Below are 19891 nucleotides of genomic sequence, written 5' to 3'. Positions count from 1 at the left end.
GGGATACCGGGAGGAAGCACGAGCAGGAGCGCATGAAAGAGGAGGGCTCCTGCCTCATACTGAGAAGGAGGGATGATCAGCGAGTTATCTCAGTGCCTATACACAAATGCAAGAAGCCTAGGAAACAAGCAGGGAGAACTGGAAGTCCTGGCACAATTAAGGAATTATGATGTGATTGGAATAACAGAGACTTGGTGGGATAACTCACATGACTGGAGCACTGTCATGGATGGATATATGTAAGGGAGCAGTATGACTGCCCAGAGCTCAAGTATGAAACTGCAGAAAAACCTGAGAGTCTCTGGATTAAGGTTAGAAGTGTGAGCAACAAGGGTGATGTCGTGGTGGGAGTCTGCTATAGACCAACGGACTAGGGGGATCAGGTGGACGAGGCTTTCTTCCGGCAACTCACAGAAGTTACTAAATCGCAGGCCCTGGTTCTCGTGGGAGACTTCAATCATCCTGATATCTGCTGAGAGAGCAATACAGCGGCGTACAGAAAATCCAGGAAATTTTTGGAAAGTGTAGGGGACAATTTCCTGGTGCAAGTGCTGGAGGAAACACCTAAGGGCAGAACTCTTCTTGACTTGCTGCTCACAAACCGGGAAGAATTAGTAGGGGAAGCAAAGGTGGATGGGAACCTGAGAGGCAGTGATCATGAGATGGTCGAGTTCAGGATCCTGACACAGGGAAGAAAGGAGAGCAGCAGAATACGGACTCTGCACTTAATAAAAGCAGACTTTGACTCCCTCAGGGAACTGATGGGCAGGATCCCCTGGGAGAATAACATGAAGGGGAAAGGAGTTCAGGAGAGCTGGCTGTATTTTAAAGAATCCTTATTGAGGTTACAGGGACAAACCATCCCGAAGTGTAGAAAGAATAGTAAATATGGCAGGCGACCAGCTTGGCTTAACAGTGAAATCCTTGCTGATCTTAAACACAAAAAAGAAGCTTACAAGAAGTGGAAGATTGGACAAATGACCAGGGAGAGTATAAAAATATTGCTCGGGCATGCAGGAGTGAAATCTGAAAGGCCAAATCACACCTGGAGTTGCATCTAGCAAGAGATGTTCAGAGTAACCAGAAGGGTTTCTTCAGGTACGTTAGCAACAAGAAGAAAGTCAAGGAAAGTGTGGGCTCCTTACTGAATGATGGAGGCAACCTAGTGACAGAGGATGTGGAAAAAGCTAATGTACTCAATGCTTTTTTTGCCTCTGTCTTCACAAACAAGGTCAGCTCCCAGACTACTGCACTGGGCAGCACAGCATGGGGAGGAGGTGACCAGCCCTCTGTGGAGAAAGAAGTGGTTCAGGACTATTTAGAAAAGCTGGACGAGCACAAGTCCATGGGGCCGGATGCGCTGCATCTGAGGGGCTAAAGGAGTTGGCGGATGTGATTTGCAGAGCCATTGGCCGTTATCTTTGAAAGCTCATGGTGATCAGGGGAGGTCCCGTATGACTGGAAAAAGGCTAATGTAGTGCCCATCTTTAAAAAAGGGAAGAAGGAGGATCTGGGGAACTACAGGCCAGTCAGCCTCACCTCAGTCCCTGGAAAAATCACGGAGCAGGTCCTCAAGGAATCAATTATGAAGCACTTAGAGGAGAGGAAATTGATCAGGAACAGTCAGCATGGATTCACCAAGGGCAAGTCATGCCTGACTAATCTAATTGCCTTCTATGACGAGATAACTGGCTCTGTGGATGAGGGGAAAGCAGTGGACGTGTTATTCCTTGACCTTAGCAAAGCTGTTGACACGGTCTCCCACAGTATTCTTGCCAGCAAGTTAAAGAAGTATGGGCTGGATGTATGGACTATAAGGTGGATAGAAAGCTGGCTAGATGGTCGGGCTCAACGGGTAGTGATCAATGGGTCCATGTCTAGTTGGCGGCCGGTATCAAGTGGAGTGCCCCAAGGGTCGGTCCTTGGGCCGGTTTTGTTCAATATCTTCATAAATGATCTGGAGGATGGTGTGGATTGCACCCTCAGCAAGTTTGCAGATGACACTAAACTGAGAGGAGAGGTAGATACACTGGAGGGTAGGGATAGGATACAGAGGGACCTAGACAAATTAGAGGATTGGGCCAAAAGAAATCTGATGAGGTTCAACAAGGACAAGTGCAGAGTCCTGCACTTAGGATGGAAGAATCCCATGCACCGCTACAGACTAGGGTCCGAATGGCTCGGCAGCAGTTCTGCAGAAAGAGTCCTAGGGGTTACAGTGGACGAGAAGCTGGATATGAGTCAGCAGTGTGCCGTTGTTGCCAAGAAGGCCAATGTCATTTTGGGATGTATAAGTAGGGGCATTGCCAGCAGATTGAGGGACATGATCGTTCCCCTTTATTTGACATTGGTGAGGCCTCATCTGGAGTACTGTGTCCAGTTTTGGGCTCCGCACTACAAGAAGGATGTGGAAAAATTGGAAAGCGTCCAGCGGAGGGCAACAAAAATGATTAGGGGACTGGAACACGACTTATGAGGAGAGGCTGAGGGAACTGGGATTGTTTAGTCTGAGGAAGAGAAGAATGAGGGGGGATTTGATAGCTGCTTTCAAGTACCTGAAAGGGGGTTCCAAAGAGGATGGATCTAGACTGTTCTCAGTGGTAGCATATGACAGAACAAGGAGTAATGGTCTCAAGTTGCAGTGGGGGAGGTTTAGGTTGGATATTAGGAAAAACTTTTTCACTAGGAGGGTGGTGGAATGTGTTACCTAGGGAAGTGGTGGAATCTCATTCCTTAGAGGTTTTTAAGGTCAGGCTTGACAAAGCCCTGGCTGGGATGATTTAGTTGGGGATTGGTCCTGCTTTGAGCAGGGGGTTGGACTAGATACCTCCTGAGGTCCCTTCCAACCCTGATATTCTATGATTCTATGAACTACTAACTGTATTATGTAACCTATCATTTAAAGCAGCTTCTGTACCAGATGACTGGAGGGTAGCTTATGTGACATCAATTTTTTAAAAAGGCTCCAGAGGTGATCCCACCAATTAGAGGCCATTAAGCGTAACTTCAGTACTGGGCAAACTGATTGAAACTATAATAAAGAAAATAATTATGAGATGCATAGATAAACACAATGTGTTGGGGAAGAGTCAACATGGTTTTTGTAAAGGGAAATCATGCCTCACCAATCTACTAGGATTTTTTGAGGGAGTCAAAAAGCATGTACAAAACGGTGTACACGGTGACCCAGTCGTTGTAGTTAGATTTTCACAAAGCCTTTGACAAGGTCCCTCCCGAAAGGCTCTTAAGCAAAGTAAGCTTTCATAAGTGGGAAGGTCCTCTCCTGGATTAGTAACTGGTTAAAAGATAGGAAAGAAAGCATAGGAATAAATGGTCAGTTTTCACAGTGGAGAGAGGCAAATAGCAGTGTTCCCCAGGGGTCTGTATTGGGATCAGTGCTGTTCAACGTATTCATAAAGGGGTAAACCAGTGAGGTGGCAAAATTTACAGATGATACAAAACTACTCAAGATAATTGCGTTCAAAGCTGACTGTGAAGCTCTACAAAGGGATCTCACAAAACTAGGTGACTGGTTAACAAAATGACAGATGAAATTCAATGTTAATAAATGTGAAGTAATGCACATGGGAAAACCTAATCCCAACTATAATATAAAATGCTGGGGTCTAAATTAGTTGTTACCACTCAAGAAAGATTTTGGAGTCATTGTGGTTAGTTCTCAGAAGACATCCACTCAATGTGCAGCGGAAGTCAAAAAGGCGAACAGAATCTTGGTTATCATTAAGAAAGGAATAGATAATAAAGCTGAAAATATCATATTGCCTTTATATTAATCGATGGTATGCCCACATCTTGAATACTACATGCAGTTCTGGTGGCCCTATCTCAAATTGGAATTGGAAAAGTTTCGGAAAAGGACAACAAAAATTATTAGGGGTGTGGAACAGCTTCCATCTGAAAACTAGTAGTGCAGTGGCACCATACACCATGGAACAGCTTCCGTATGAGGAGAGATTAATAAGTCTGGGACTGTTCAGCTTGGAAAAGAGACGATTGAGGGGGGAGAGGATTGAGGTCTATAAAATCCTGGCGGTAGTGGAGAAAGTAAATAACACAAGAACTAGGAGTCCCCAAATGAAATGAACAGGCAGCAGGTTTAAAACAAACAAAAGGAAGTATTTCTTCACACAATGCACGCTCAACCTGTGGAACTCTTTGCCACAGGATATTGTGATGGCCAAAACTATAACAGGGTTCAAAAAGAACTGGATAAATTCAGGGAGGATCGGTCCATCAATAGCTATTAGCCAGGATGGGCAGGGATGGTGTCCCTAGCCTCTGTTTTCCAGAAGCTGGGAAGGGGAGACAAGGGATGGATCACGTGATTCCCTGTTCTGTTAATTCCCTCTGGGGCACCTGGCATTGGCCACTGTTGGCAGACAGGATACTAGGCTAGATGGACCTTTGGTCTGACCCAGACTGGCCGTTCTTATGGAAAAATGTGGGCTCATTGGAAATACAAATAAGTGGATACATAATTGGATAAACAACCGCAAACAATGAGTGACTGTTAATGGAAAGACATTGGATTGGAGGGAGGTCCCAAGTGGGGCTCCAGAGGAATTTGTTCTGGGTCCTGTATTGTTTAACATCTTTATCAATAACGTGGATGTGGAACTAGGGAGCAGACAGATCAAATCTGCGGATGACACAAAGCTGGGGGGAACTGCCAATGCTTTGGAGGATGGAGCTAAAATTCTGAGCAATCTTTATAAATTGGAGAACTGGGCTGTAGACAACACAATGAAATTCATCAAGGACAAATGGAAGGTGCTCCACATAGGGAAGAAAACCAAATACAGGATGGGGAAGAACTGGCCTGGCAGCAGCACCGCTGAGAAGGAGCTGGGAGTTGGGGCAGATCACAAACTCGACAGGAGTCAGCAATTAGATGCTGTTGCAAAAAAACCCAGACAAATGCAATTTCAGGTTACATTACCAGAGGCATAGCATGCAAGCCACGGGAGGTGACGGTACCTCTCTACTCGGTGCTGGCTAGGTCTCAGCTAGAGAACTGTGTCCAGGTTTGGTCACCAATGTGTAGAAAGGATGTAGAGAAACTGGAAAGGATCCAGAGACGAGGGAGAAAGATGATCAAAGGGATGGAACGCAAACCCTAGGGGCACAGCCTGAAGGAACTGGGCACGGTTAGTTTGGAAAAGAGATTGGGGGAGGGGGACATGATCGTGGTTTTCAAATACTTGAAAGGCTGCCAGAAAGAAGCTGGAGAAAAGTTGTTCTCTCTGGCCCCAGAGGGTAGGACAAGGGGCAAAGGGTTCAGACTGCAGCATAGTTGATTGAGATTAAATCTGAGGAAAAACTCCCAAGCTGTGAGAGCAGTCGGACAGTGGACCAGATGCCCAGAGAGGTTGTGGAAGCTCCTTCACTGGAGAGTTTTGAGAGGAGGCTGGACAGCATCTGTCTGGGATGGGTTAGACCCAACAAATCCTGCATCTTGGCAGGGGTTGGACTAGGTGACCCCTGCAGTCCCTTCTCAGCCTGTGGGTCTGTGATTCCAGGATTCGCTAAAACATCCTGAGATTGAATGTGAACATTATGACAACCCCCTGTCCCTGAAATTTGCTAATCAATCTCGAGATTTGCTCTAAAAATCTGAGATTGGAGTTTAAAATCCACAGATTTGTGCTTTGTCTCCGCACACCCTGTTTGTGGCCCATTAGCTCATTCCTCCCCCCCCACTCCCTCCACCATCCCCTACCTAAAATCTCCTCTCAGCTCCTGAGGGGGGAGCTGCTTCCCTCCTGCAGCACCCCTGATTGGCTGCCCTTCTCCAGGAAGTGGGGAAAGCAGGCAGGGCAGCCAATCAGAGGGGGGTTTCCCCTCTGCGCAAGGCTGGAGTTCTGCAGCCTTGGGGCCGGTCACTGGCACAGTGAGCTGGGCAGGTCTCAGCCTGGATCCCCAGTAGCCCATGCACGCCCCACCCCCTGCCAGAGCAAGGTGGGATGGGTCCCACACCCCAGGGCTGGAGGGGCAGGGGCCAGTCCCAAGAGATGCACCCTCCATCCCCATCCGTGGGGGACTGTCCTGTCCTCGTGCAGTGTCTAAGAGCCCCAGGGGTCTATTGTCCACAGAGCTCCATGGGGGGGGGCATGGAGTTAGCACAGCTGGAGGATGGGAGAGAAGTTTGCACGTATGTGCTCCCCCTGGGGTATCTATAACTGCCCTGTCTGCAATGTCTGCCCACCCTGCCCCCCAAACCCTCCCCCATGGGAAAGGGGAAACCCCCTGGGGTATCTATAACTGTAGTAGGAGGACTTTATGTCTGTAGTTTGTATAATTTAGAATGAAGGATAAAGAATAATAATATAGCATGTATTGACCATATTCTGCCAGCCACCCTTTCTGAAAGCAGGAAGGAATGGCCTAGTGGGCCAATGGTAAAGATGTATCAGCCAGAATCTTTTGTCTGAAGCTGATTTCAAGGCAGTAATAGATCTTTAGGGTCACCACTTTGTTGTAGGTTTAAAATTAGCATTTTGAAATAAGTAGAAGTATGCAATTATTGTTTTCTCTTGCATTGCAATTTGATGTTCCTGTTCAAATGTTCTGTGTAAATCAATCCTTTTTTGCGAGTGAATGAGGAATGTGTGTGTTAGAAAAGCATGAAGGCCGTCACAAGACCAGATGTTCTAGGGAGGAACTGAGGATTGACGTAAAGGCGCCAGAAGATTGCAACACGCCCCTATTGAGAAGTCAGAGGGGGGCAGTTTGATGACTCTAAAAGATGGGGCAGGAGCCTATTAATGGGGACAAGATAGTTGTGATCAAACCCAGCATGGGGTAACTCCCTGAGAGACGGATGAAGGAACAAGATAAAGGATGAGAAGAACAATTTAAGAAAATGAGCACTCGTCAAACGGCGATAGATTACAGCATGATGGTGCAAAACTCAATGGTCCCAGTGAAGGAGAATCACTATATAAACAGGGTGCCTTGCCATGAAACTTTGGATTCGTCCTGCCAAGACGTCCCCGGAGCATCATGTCGCGACCGACAGAACCCGGCTCCTCCCTTCTCTTGATCAACCTAGCTGGCCACTAGATTGGTCCAGACTCTGGACTGGTAACTATGACTTTAACTATAACATCGACTGGCGGGACAGTTTGTGTGTGGGAGGGGGTATGTTTGATTAAATGCATATGCTAATTGTTGTCTGTCCAATAAATGCAGCGTATTGCCTTTTCCCCTGAAAAAGATTCTATGCGCTTCTTATAAGCAAAACATAACTGCCCCCTCTGCAGTGCCTGCCCTCCCTTCCCTCCAAATTGCCCCCATGGGGAAGGGGAAAGTTCCATTTCCCACCATCCCTCTGCTGCCCTCAGGTGCTCTTGGGAAGGAGGCTGAGAGATGAGAGCTGGGGAATCTCCTGCTGTACGTGGCCCCCTGAACCGATGCCTCCAGTGTTGTGCCCATGGTGGGGAAGACCTAGGGTGGGACCCTGCTCGAGGGGCACTGGCAGAGCAGTGGGGGCAGGGAGCCCAGGGCTGGGATAGTAAAAGGCTGCATGTCAGGATTAAGGGGCACCCAGTCTCCACAGACCATCCAGCTCCCTCCCCCACCCTAGTTCCACTCACCCCTACACCTGCAGAGTGGGGGCCAAGCACCAGGCTCTCCTACTGTTCTGGATTCCTGGATTCCTCACGGTTTGTGACTCGGAGCCTTGGGAAGCGGCATACACAGGAATGTGAGCGCAGAAGTAAGTGCTAGTGGGGGCCATTGCGGGGAGATGCTCTCTCAGAAACCCCAGCACCAACTGCCGACTTCCCCTCCCTCTGTCTGGGGCTGCCTGTGGCTTCCCTGCAACAGGGGCAGGCTGCATATTGCTTGTGGGGCTGGAAATAGAATCCAGGAGTCTGGGTTCTCAGCCCCTTTACAGCTCACTCTCCTCCCGGAGCTGGGATAGAGCCCAGGAGTCGTGATTCCCTGCCTCCACCCCCCACTCTAATGCACTAGATCCTGCTCCCCACCCAGAGCCAGGGACAGAACTCAGGAGTCCTGGTGTGACATTGCACTCCATATGTTCATGGAAATATGCTTATGAGTGTGAATACAATGTAACTGGAATATACTTTAAATATATATATATATATATATATATATATATATATATATATATATATATATATATATATATAAAATATATAAATATACTTTATGCAAAAGGTCGCTTGTAAGGTATCATTACAAAGTTTATAATCTACCAAGTGTGGTCATCCTATTTGTATGAATGTGTCATTCTTGTATCTGAAGCTAGAAATATGAAGTATTATTCTGAAGTCCTATTATAATTATGCAAAGTGTGGGCCATTAATGGTGGTTTAGAATCTTGATGGCTCCCACTGACCAGGAAACATGGTTGTAAATGGCTCTGTTTACTTGTAAGCCTTCCTGTGAGTCAGATTAGAAAGAATGACAGCTTGAGGGTCTCACAGGACATGTGACCCTGTCACCTGGTACTCGAATCCATCTTAAACCTGGTGCATGTCCATTTAGAAGGAGGGGTGGGGACCCAGAGAGAAAAAAGATTCCTGCCTTGTGCCAAAACCATAAGAGGGGGTGGAACAGAACAAAGGGGGTTGCAATCATGAGAACTACTAGTTACCACCTGAGCTGGAACTAACAAGGACTGTATCAGGGGAGAGGATTGGGCCTAGACTAGGAAGGACTCTAGTCTGTGAAAGAAGCTTCTTGGAACGTCTCTGAGGGTGAGATTTACCTGTATTCAGTTTCTTAAATGTATTAGGCTTAGACTTACGTGTTTTGTTTTATTTTGCTTGGTGACTTACTTTGTTCTGTCTGTTATCTCTTGAAAGCACTTAAATCCTGATTTTTATACTTAATAAAATCACTTTTGTTTATTAATTAACCCAGAGCAAGTGATTAATACCTCAGGGAGCAAACAGCTGTGCATATCTCTCTATCAGTGTTATAGAGGATGGACAATTTATGAGTTTACCCTGTCTAAGCTTTGTACACAGTAAAACAGATTTATTTGGGGTTTGGATCCCACTGGGAGCTGGGTGTCTGGGTGCTGGAGATAGGTGACCTGTGGAGTAGTTTTTGGTTAAAGCCTGCTGCTTTGAGGGCATGGCCCCGACCTGGGTCTGGGTTGCAGCAGGCTGGCATGTCTGGCTCAACAAGGCAGGGTTCTGGAGTCCCAAACTGTCAGTGCAAAACAGGCTCAGAGGTAAATTCAGCACATCAGGTGACAGTCCCAAGGGGGTCTCTGTGATGGAACCCGTCACAGTGGTGTAGTCAAACAGGGTATGTGCACAGCTGATTGCTTTGACACAATGGTAAGGATTTTAAGTGAGTTTTAAGTGTGCTGGCTGGAGAACAGACAAAGCGGTTACCAGTTTGTTATTTTCTGTTTACTTATTTTGGGTAAGGGAAATAGAGATAGAAATGTAAGAGTGAAACTCAGAAGAAGCTAGAACTGCACTGGTTGGAAATTGTTAAGAAGGAAAGAGAGAGCCAGCAAGTCCTTGACTTCAAAGACAAAGAACTTGAGGCCCAGAAACAGAGTCAAATCAAAGTACAAAAAGCTGCCCACCAGCTAGATCTGGAGTTAAAAGACAGAGAAATACAGGCCCAAATTGAGACCCAGAAGCATGAACTGGCTGTAATGGAGTGGAAGAGGTGCACAGAAACCTGTATCCTGGTCATAAATATAGAGGGAAGAGTAGCCTAAAATCCCTCCTTGGCAGCTGTACTAAATTACCTTACCTGTAAGGGGTTAAACAGTTCCATAACCTAGTTAGCACCTGACCAAAAGGACCAATGAGGAAAGAAGATACTTTCAAATTGGGGGGCGGGGGGGGGAAGATGAGGGAAGGGAGAAGGATTTGTTTGTGGCTGTCTTTTTGGTTCCCTCTCAGGACAGAGAGAGAAGCTAAGCAGGAACAACATCTCCTGAAAATATACCTGGAATATGCTATGTAAAATTACAGAAATTGTAAGTAAGGCAAGGAAATGCATTAGGTTATCTTTTGTTTTAGCTTGTGAATTTTCCTGTGCTACAAAGGTAGTTTTATTCCTGTTTTTGTAACTGTGAAACTGAGCCAGAGGGGAATCCTTTGTGTAAATCTTTTTATTACCCCGTAAAGTTACCTTCCATCCTGATTTTGCAGGTGTGATTCTTTTACTTTTCTTTATAAATAAAGTTCTTCTTTTAAGAACCTGATTGATTTCAGTATCCTGAAGACAAAGGGTCTGGTCTGTGCTCACATTGGGAACTGGGTGCTGGAGACAGGTGACTTGCTGAGCTGTTTTTGGTTAAAGTCTGTAGCTTTGGGGGTGTGGAGCAGACCGGGATCTGTGTCGCAGCAGGCTAGTATGTCTGGCTCAACAAGGCAGGGTTCTGGAGTCCCAAGCCGGGAGGGAAAACAGGCTCAGAGGTAACTTCAGCACATCAGGTGACAGTCCCAAGGGGATCTCTGTGACCGAACCCATCACACCTGGCTCTGAGACCCTCTACACCCCAGTCTCCTCCCAGAGCTGTGGATGGAACCCAGGAATCCTGGCTCCCAGCCCCCACTGCTCGAACGATAAACCCCCCTTCCCTCCCAGAGACTGGTATAGAACCCAGCAGTCCTGGCTACCTGTCCCCCATCCCAGCTCTATCCCTTTATTACTGCTTTTTGCAGTCCTGCAATAATATTTGAACGCTAGCAGCTCACACTTCTTATTGTATTGAACATGCTGCAGACACTAATCACTCACCCCGAGCTGAGATGCAGCTGCCTCCGGAGTGCGGCAGCTGGGGAACAGCCGCACACGTCACTGTCCAGGGGTTGTTCACCTGGAGCTGAGATGCGTCCGCCTCTGGGGTGGGACGGCTGGGAACAGTGCACTGGAACAGCAGATGCTCGGTTAGGACGGCTAGCGAATCCCAACTCTAATGGGAAGGGCCTGGTTCATGTGAAGACCTGCCTGGCAGGGAGCGGGTGCGAGTGTCAGGGCAAGGGATGGGGCAAGATGTGAGATTTCAAGACAGGAAGGGGAAGTCAGCATGTGAATCTGGCCCTAGCATGTCTTGCACAAGCTGGTTGCAGTGGCTGGAGATCTCGGTGCCATCGATGCAAAACGGAGATTGCCACAGACACAGGGCAGCTCCCACAGACACCTGGCTTCCGGCCCCCATGTGGGAGGACTGGCTGGGGGTGGGAGGAATGGGGCATGGGGCCTTTCCCTTCTAGGGGGCACTGGCTCTGATCTGCCCCAGGGTGGGACACTAGCTGGCTTCAGGGTGTGGCAATGGGACCTGAGGTCCTTTCCCGCTAGGGTCTTTCAGCAGGGGAGACACCAGCATATCAGAGCCGGTCCATTGAGCACAGATGTTTGCTTTCTGTCTCTCGGTTCCTCAAATGCCTCTCGGGTCACTGAGTCTGGGGATTCCCTTGTGATGGGACCTGGGTCATTGGCTGGATCAGGAGAGGCAGCTGGATTCCACGGCCCGCCACAGACTCCATCCTTCGACTTGAGGTGAGATGCAGCTGAATCTGGCCTGGGTCCTGGGGGCTGTTTACACAAGGACTCCTTGCCCAGTGTTGAGATCCACAAGGGTTTTGGAGAAACCTATAACTAAAAGAAACACAGGAGCCCCTAGAGGCATTGGGACCAGCCCCAACGGCTGGGCCCTCCCAAGTCTCCCACCCCAGCCAGACCCTGGCCCGCTCGGCCCCAGGTCAGTGGCACGTCAGCTCTGGCCCCGTGTTTGGGCACCAGCGGCAGTGCTGGGAAGCTGGTCGCTGAGTGGATCTTGCCCAACAGGAAGTTTCCAATGGGTGAGCTGGCTCCACCGGCGAGAGCCGCAAGTGTGACAAAGCGGGTTTTTTTGTTTTGTTTTTTCAATGGCTTGCATGCAGAGGGGGTGGGACTCAGTTTCCCTGGATGTTACTGGTTTAACGAGGTGGTGGGAGAGGAAGTTTGTTGGTACAGAGGGCCCCATGGGCTGGAGAATGGATACCCCAGTGACTGGTGACCTGATGAGCGGGAGTCCGAACTCGGGGGTCGCAGCTGGTTCTGGCCAGCGGGAGGACAATGGGCTGCGGGGAGAGGACCCTGGTGACCTGATTGGCCGGTTCCAGACAGAGGGGAAACAAAGGACGGATGGGAGGAGAGGGGGCCCAGGCAGCCTGTCTATCTGGGACAGAAGACACAGGACAGAGGTGCGGCTTGGGTGATGGTGATATCAGATGCCCAGCTAGAAGGAGGGGGTCTCTGGGCTAGGAGGAGAGAGCAGCCAGAGCCCACCTGGAGGTGGGACAGATCTAGATGTAGGGCACTGAGGGAGGCCAGGCCTGAGGCCCTGAGAGTTTCCTGTGCTGGGTTCAGACGTTCAATAAACGCTCCTGTGTTATGCTGGCTGAGAGTCGCTCCAGGCTAGAGAACAGGGGGCATTATTCCCTCAGGGAGTGGAGGTCCCGGGGGTCCAGAGTGAGTGGACTCCCTGAGTGGGTCCATAGCGAGAGACAGGCATGCTAAAGCTCAGAGAGGTGCGGTTCCAGGAACTGGAGGGGCTTGACCCCCGAGAAGGGCTGTCGCACTGAAGGGGTTTCCTCCCAGGGACCGTATGGAGCTGAGAGCTCGAGTCCTGTGAGTCCGTGACAACTGGTCCCATTGAACAGTGGGGTGCGGCTGCTTTGACATAGGCCCCCAGCCAGTCGGGGAAGGAGAGAGCCCGGGGCAGATTCCTGCTGCAACTGTGGCTGCCAGGTCTAGTGGGTTAGAAGTTGCTGCGCTGGATCCATGCAGATCAGTGCAGACCCCTGGTCGTTGGGGTGAGCTCTGGGGCAAGAACCCCGGGGTTCGGGGTGTGTTTACATTGGTAACTTTGGTGTGTTACATTCTGCCTCTGGGTAATCCCCATTTGGTTTCCGACTCTTTTTAATTAGCTTATCGGGAGGTTTCCCTCCATTGCTGTTAAATAGATGCCCCACCTGGAGATGGTGGCATCTCAGCACCAGCCGGGCAAGGGATTCCTATAGAAACAGCCCCCTCTCCGCCGCATCTCTGCACTTGGCAACGGATCCTTGTTCATTGTATCGAGCTCAGTATTTGACTCGTGTTTTTCCTGGGTCTTGGGAATTACCAGGTTCAATCAGACTCCAGAAAAAAGAGACTCACTCGGAAATCTTGGAGCCCCAAAGTTGAGATCGAAACCTGACATGACTGATAACATGAGGATCCTGGTGACTGGGGTCCATCTCTTATTGCTATGCTCTTTGAGGGTAAGTGTTAATTGCTAGTCATTATCTGTCTGTCTTTCCCTATACACCCCCTCTATCGATTGATCGATCTCTGTTAATAATTCAAATGTCCACTTTCTTAGGTACCCTGAAGATATTTTAAATCATGGAAGGTGGGCTTGGTAATTGAAAAATTTGGGATTTTGTTGTGTGAAAAATTCCTAGCCAATGTATTTTTTCCAGTGACCATTTGTTTTAAACGGCCGACGTCTTGAAAACCCCAAAATCTTGCTGTGATTATTTTTTTAAGAAACAGATTTCCACAAAACATTTATTTTAAAAAACAACCAAAATTTTGTGCAGTCATTTTAATACAAATAAAACATAATTAACATTATTATATAAAATATATCATATATATACTCTCTCTCTCTCTCTATATATCTCTATATATATATATATATATATATAAACATAAAAGTCAGCATAATTAGATACTGTCTATATCGGGGTGGCCAACTTGTGGTTCCGGAGCCACATGCAGCTCTTCAGAAATTAAGATGCGGCTCCTTGTACAGGCACTGACTCCAGGGCTGGAGCTACAGATGCCAACTTTCCAATGTGCCGGGGGGTGCTCACTGCTCAAACCCTGGCTCGGCCACAGGCCCCGTCCCCTCCCCTGAGCCTGCCGTGCCCTTGCTCCTCCCCCCGAGCCTCCTGCATGCCCCAAAACAGGTGATCGGGAGGTGCAGGGAGGGAGTGGGAGGTGCTGGGGGCGGGAGCGGGGGAGCTGATAGGGGGCTGCTGATGTATTACTGTGGTTCTTTGGCAATGTACACTGGTAAATTCTGGCTCCTTCTCAGGCTCAGGTTGGCCTCCCCTGCCCTATATACTGTGTTTGTGTGTGTATGTATATATCTATATCTCTCTCTATATATCTATATATAATAACATTATAGTATAATACATATATACAGATATAGAGATTGAGGTATATATCTACATAAAATAATGAACATAATTGATTAGCATTTCTCCAAAGACTGAACACTTGCTCACGTGCTAAGACCTTGTATGACTTTGTGTAACTGCACCATCCGGTGGATCCCTCCAGAACAGCTTATTCCTCCTGCCCCATCTCTCCCATGCAGGATTCCTGCACGTTCAGGCTGCAAACCAACCCTGGATTGGAGAGGGGATCTGTCTTGATTCATGGAGCAAGCAGACGTCTTCTGGGGGAAAACTGTCGCTACCGCCATCCTCTACAGGGAGTTGTTGGAGGAGGCGTGGGACCACTTCTGGTTGCTGGGGGAACCTGGAGAAGGTGGGCTGCTAGCTGGGCTTCGAGGATGTGAGAGACAGGGACAGGGGCTGCAATTATCTGCACATCACCAGGGGGAAATCATTCCAGCACAGCTAGGGAGCAACACAGCCTGCACTCATCATCACAGGTATCCCACTGCTACCATCTGAGCCAACCAGTCCCCTGCCCTGGGGCAGATTGGAGTCGGCACCCGTAGAGGGGAAAGGCCCCGTGTTCCATTTCCCACCCCCCCAGCCAGCCAAACCCCTACTCTGGGGCTGAATTGGAGCTGGCGCCCCCTAGGGGTGAAAACCAAAGGCCTCATCCCCCAAGCTAACCCCCATCCTCTCCTTGGTCTCACAGAGCTGACGGAGCAGCTGGTGCTGGGGGTTCCCGAGATGCTGCTGCCCGGCAGCCGATGAACATAACCTGCCAGGCTCCAGGGAACTGCTCTGGGACCCCTCCCCAAATCACCTGGATGAGAGGGTTCAGCTCCAGAGACAGGGATCTCTCAGTCTCCCTGGCGAACAGCAGCACCTCCTACAGCTCTGTGATAAATGAGGTGGGGGAGGGGCGTCGCTTTCCTTCATGGACAGCCAGCCATTTAGCTGTAATGTCCCTCTTGGTAGCTGTTCTCTGCCTGCTTTACCTGTAAAGGGTTAAAAAAGTCCCCCAGGTAAAGAAAAAAGAAAAGGAGTACTTGTGGCACCTTAGAGACTAACAAATTTATTAGAGCATAAGCTTTCGTGAGCTACAGCTCACTTCATCGGATGCATTTCCACCAAATGCATCCGATGAAGTGAGCTGTAGCTCACGAAAGCTTATGCTCAAATAAATTTGTTAGTCTCTAAGGTGCCACAAGTCCTCCTTTTCTTTTTGCGAATACAGACTAACACGGCTGCTACTCTGAAACAGGTAAAGAAAAGGACACCAGACCAAAGGAGCCAATGGGAAGGCTCGACCTTTTTAAAATTGGGAAGGAAGCTTTCCCTTTGTGGCTGTGGTTGCTCTTCTCTGGGATGAAGAGACAGGGTAGCAGCAATGCTGTGTAAAGTTTGAACCAGATATAAAAACCATCAGATCGTATCTAGATCTACTTTTAACAACCCAGAAATGTAAGTAAATTAGGAATGTTTAGAAAGATGCAATTAGGTTTACTTCTGTTTATTTTTTAAGGCTTGTGGATTCCTCTGTGCTAAACCCCAGATGCTTTTGTTGGCTTGTCACCTTTAAAGGTGAACCCCCAAGAAAGCTAGTTTGGATGCTTGATTTTTGGAATTGCTCTTTTCAAATCTAGCAAAAGCCTAAACTCCAGATGTATTTTCTTTCTTTTTGTTTTTAATAAAATTTAAGTTTTTTTTTTTTTAAAAAACTTTGGATTGTTGTATCCGAAGAGGTTTGTGTGTGCTGTTTGATTAGCTGGTGGCAACAGCTAATTTCCTTCGTTTTCTTTCTCAGCTCTTCCCGGGAAGGGGGGGTGAAAGGGCTTGAGTCCCTCCCAAGTGCTGCTTCCTGGATCCAAAGGGGTTTTTTTGCATTTGGGTGCTGGGAGTGTTTACCAAGCCAAGTCAGAGAAAAGCTGTATTAAGCTCCCAAGGTTATAAGCCTGGAGTGGCAAGTATTTTTTAAACTCCTTGTGGGTCCCCACCTTCTGTACTCAAAGTGCCAGGGTGGGTATTCAGCTTTCACAAGCTCTGTGCTCAGCTTCACGCCAGCCCCAGGGGACCACAGCAAAGAGCTCATCACGTGCCCCACGGTCAGGGTCTCCACCCGTAGGAACCTCTAGCTCCAGGTTGGCTGTGAGTGACCCCCCCCCCCCCCATCCAGCTCCAGAAGGGGAGTGTATTCTAGTGATTAGACTGGGGAGGGGGGCTGGGAGCCAGGGCTCCTGGGTTCTAGCCTTGGCTCTGGGAGGGGAGTGGGGTCTAATGGTGAAAGCAGGGGGAAGGAAATGCTTTAGCATCTGCAGTATAGCACCTAGCTCCAGCAACAAACGGGGAAACAGCAAATCAAGCAAGAGTCACTTCCAAGCCCCGAGCTGCTAACTGGCTCCCCCCTCATTAAAGCCAGGCTCCCGGCCCAGGCTCTGCAGCTGCCAACTGTCATCACATGGGTCTGCAAGGGGGTGTTATGGTGGCTGGATTCCTCCTGGCATATCGCCAGGTGTTCCCATGGGTGAGTGCCCACCTGGCTGTGCCACACAGACCATTAGCTACGTTGTGGAGGCCTTAGCTGGGAACAGCTTGCGGGGGGGCCCTGCAGGTCAGCTCCTGAGCCCAGGGGGAGGAGGCCATCAGCACCCTGAGCTGGGTGGGGACGGGGGCCCCCGGATCTTCTGCCTCAGCTCCAATCCCCATAGGATGTACGCTGTACTGCTGAGCCCACCGGAAACAGGTGAGAGCCCCTCCCCGCTAGGGGCACAGGCTCTGACTTAGCCCAAGGGTGGGGACTGGCTGGCTCAGGGGTGGGGAATGGGGCATGGGGCCTTTTCCCTCTAGGGAGCGCAGCTCCAACCAAGCCCCAGGGCAGGGGCTAGCTGGCTCGGGCAGGGGTTGCAGGGATCTATCCCAGGTTCTCAGAGTGTTCCTGCTCCCACAGGTGGCCTTGGGCATTTATCGAAATCGGCAGCAAACTTGTCTATTACCTCACCCTGCTCTATTACAGACGGTAACTCAGCTACCGACCCACCTACCAACCCACTTGGCTGCCTACTAACCTACTTAACATCCTACTCACCCATCCACCTACCTATGTACCTCCCTACCAACCTACTTATCCACCCACCTACATACCCACCAGCCTATCTACCCATTTAGCTACTTTTCTACTTATCAACCTATCTGCTTAACAAACTACCTACCTACCTACCTATCTGCCTAGCCAGCTGGCCGGCCTTTCATCCATCCTCTCTCTCTCTCTCAGGATACCCAGCTGCTGTTGTGGAAGCAGAAGGAAGGACAGACCTGGTGCCAGGAAATCCGTGGTTACCAACTCAGGCATATAGATGGGGCCGTTCCTCTGCTGCCGGAAAAGCTGAGCTAAAAACAGAATCTCACTGGAAAGGGGAAATGAGAAATGAGACTTCACCTCGGGGACGGCCACCCTACCTCAGACCCATCTAGCCCAGTATCCAGCCCCCTCCCTGCTGACCCAGATCTGTCCCATAAGCCTGGAAGCACATGGAAGCTGCCTGTAATATTTTTATGACTATTATATACTGTCTGTTTTCCTGATAGTTATTATGCTGTTTTTCCTATGTCTATGATGGCTGATAGGAGCTCAGATACTCCAGTGATGAATGTGGTAAAAGGACATAGAGAGAATTGAACGGGATAGAATAGAATACCATATTTACTGATGCTCACAAGAGAATGCAGAAACCGATAACTGTGAAGATTGTTCCCAACTAGAACCGTGCAAAACTTTGTTCTGGTGAAAAATGCAGACTCAGTCACACCAAAACTTTTGTGAATTTGTGTTTGATTTTGTTGAATTTTTCCTGTTGGGGTGGGGGGAACCTCTCCAAATTCTGAAAAGAATCAAAATGTTCCATTTCAACATTTGCCAAAAGAGAAGTTGAGATGTTTCTGTGCGAACCCTGGTTTTGTTTAGAAATGTGGTTTAATTTTTCTTAAAGGCATGAAAAAAATATTTTGCAAAGTGCTCAAAATTTAAATGAAATATTTCTTTTGAGCCAAAATTTTTTCCCCAACTTTTTGGGGCCCACAAATTTCAAAACCAATTTTTTTGGCTCAGTCTGAAATGAAAAGTGTGCTGAAAAGTAATAAAACCTTTGGTTTTGGTTTGATCCAAAATGATGATTTCCCCCCTCCCCCCAAATTGTTGAAAAATTCAACAAATTTTAGTTTTTGTTTCAGTTGAACCAATTTTTTGTTTTTTGACTTTACGGTTTGTGGAAAATTTTGAAACAATCCTTTTTCTTTCAGATCAAAATTAATTTATTTTTTAAATTTGGTTTGCCAAAAATTTAGAAAGGTTTTGGTTTTGGATTGACCCAAAATGAATGATTTCCCCCTGACTTTTTTGGGATTCCCAGTGAACTAAAATTTCTGCTATTCTTCCATCTGTATCCTGGCCCTCTGCAGAGCCGGCCAAAGTGGTCAGACCAGGCTGAAAGGGAAGAGAGGACGATGAAGGATGTGATTGATTCATAAATGGGATAGTCAGAGAGACAGAGTCTGCTGAGGCACAGACAGCCCCCAATCCCAGTGGGATGTGGGGGTAATCTGGGATAAAATGGGCCAACTAAACTGTAGCTCAGATAGCAATAGCTGTATCTCTGTCCTTGTTGTGCTGGCTCCTGCTGTTCAGATTAAAAGACACTTTGTTTGGAAAAGGCTGCTGCTTCCTGTCCCCGGGTCCACACCCTGGTGTTGGCTCCCCAGGGGAAAGCGGGTGGGTCCTGAAGCCCGTCAGAGCTGGCTGAGCAATCACGGCTGGTGTCCACAGGCTGCAGGCTGGCACCTGCCCTGAGAGGGGGAAATGGGGCAATTCCAGCCCCAGCAGGTGCAGGCTGGAGAATTAAAGCCTGGAAGGGAGCACTTGGATAGAGCTGCTGAAGGGGGCAGGGGTGCAGCCAGCCCTGGGCAATGACAGGGCCCATCTAGCCTGGTATCCTGCCCTCTAACTGGTGCCCCAGAGCAGCCCCTTGGGACAATCTATCCATGTACCCCACCCTTTCCCTGCTGCTCCAGATTAGCCCTATGGGCCCATCTAGCCTGCATCCTGCTGTGACAACTTTCTAATTGCATAAAACCAACCTCCCTTGTCCCGCCCCCTGTCCTGCCCCATCTTTGAGGCCCTGCCCCCCACTCACTCCCATCCCCCTTCTCTCCAGTTGCTTGCCCCCCCTACCCTCACTCACTTCCACTGGGCTGGGGCAGGAGGTTGGGGTGCGGAAGGGGCTGAGGGTGTGAGCTCTGGGGTGGGGTTGAGGATGCATTTGGGATGCAGGAGGGGACTAGGAATGTAAACAGCGGTTAAAAAAGTTAACCGGTTAAACTTTTAAAATTATATTGTTTAACCGGTTAACCGTTACCTGAGGTCTGTCAGGCGGGCCGGTGTGGGGCAGCTGGGGCTGGGGTCCTGCCTGCCCGGCGCCACTGTGGCTGGGGCTGCTCTGGTGCGGCTGTGGCTGGGGTCCTGCCGTCCTGACGCGGCTGGAGCTGGCCCTCTCCAGCCTGCCTGGCCCGCTGCGGCCGGGGCCGCTCAAGCCCCCCTGCCGGGGCTGGAGTCCCGCCGGCCCGGCTGAGGATGAGCTCTGTCTGGTCCGCTAGCCTCACATGGCTCCAGCCGGCTGGCCCAGTGTGGCCAGCTGGCTGCCGGGAAACGGTTA

At 49.1% G+C, this 19891-nt stretch overlaps 1 protein-coding gene across 1 annotated transcript in view; it reads right to left on the bottom strand.

Annotated features, from left to right (window-relative positions):
- Nucleotides 1-11006, bottom strand: part of LOC119848102 — a 53979-nt gene extending 42973 nt beyond the window's left edge. Inside the window, exon 1 of the mRNA XM_043502291.1 lies at nucleotides 10765-11006. The gene's annotated coding sequence lies outside the window, so the exon portion shown is untranslated. The remainder of the gene's footprint in view (nucleotides 1-10764) is intronic.
- Between the last annotated feature and the right edge of the window lie 8885 nt (nucleotides 11007-19891).

This window comes from Dermochelys coriacea, chromosome 24 (assembly GCF_009764565.3).
Source record: "Dermochelys coriacea isolate rDerCor1 chromosome 24, rDerCor1.pri.v4, whole genome shotgun sequence".
NCBI classification, from domain to species: Eukaryota; Metazoa; Chordata; order Testudines; family Dermochelyidae; genus Dermochelys; species Dermochelys coriacea.
Note: the sequence above shows the minus strand (reverse complement) of the source record. Positions and strands in the feature narration are given on the sequence as shown.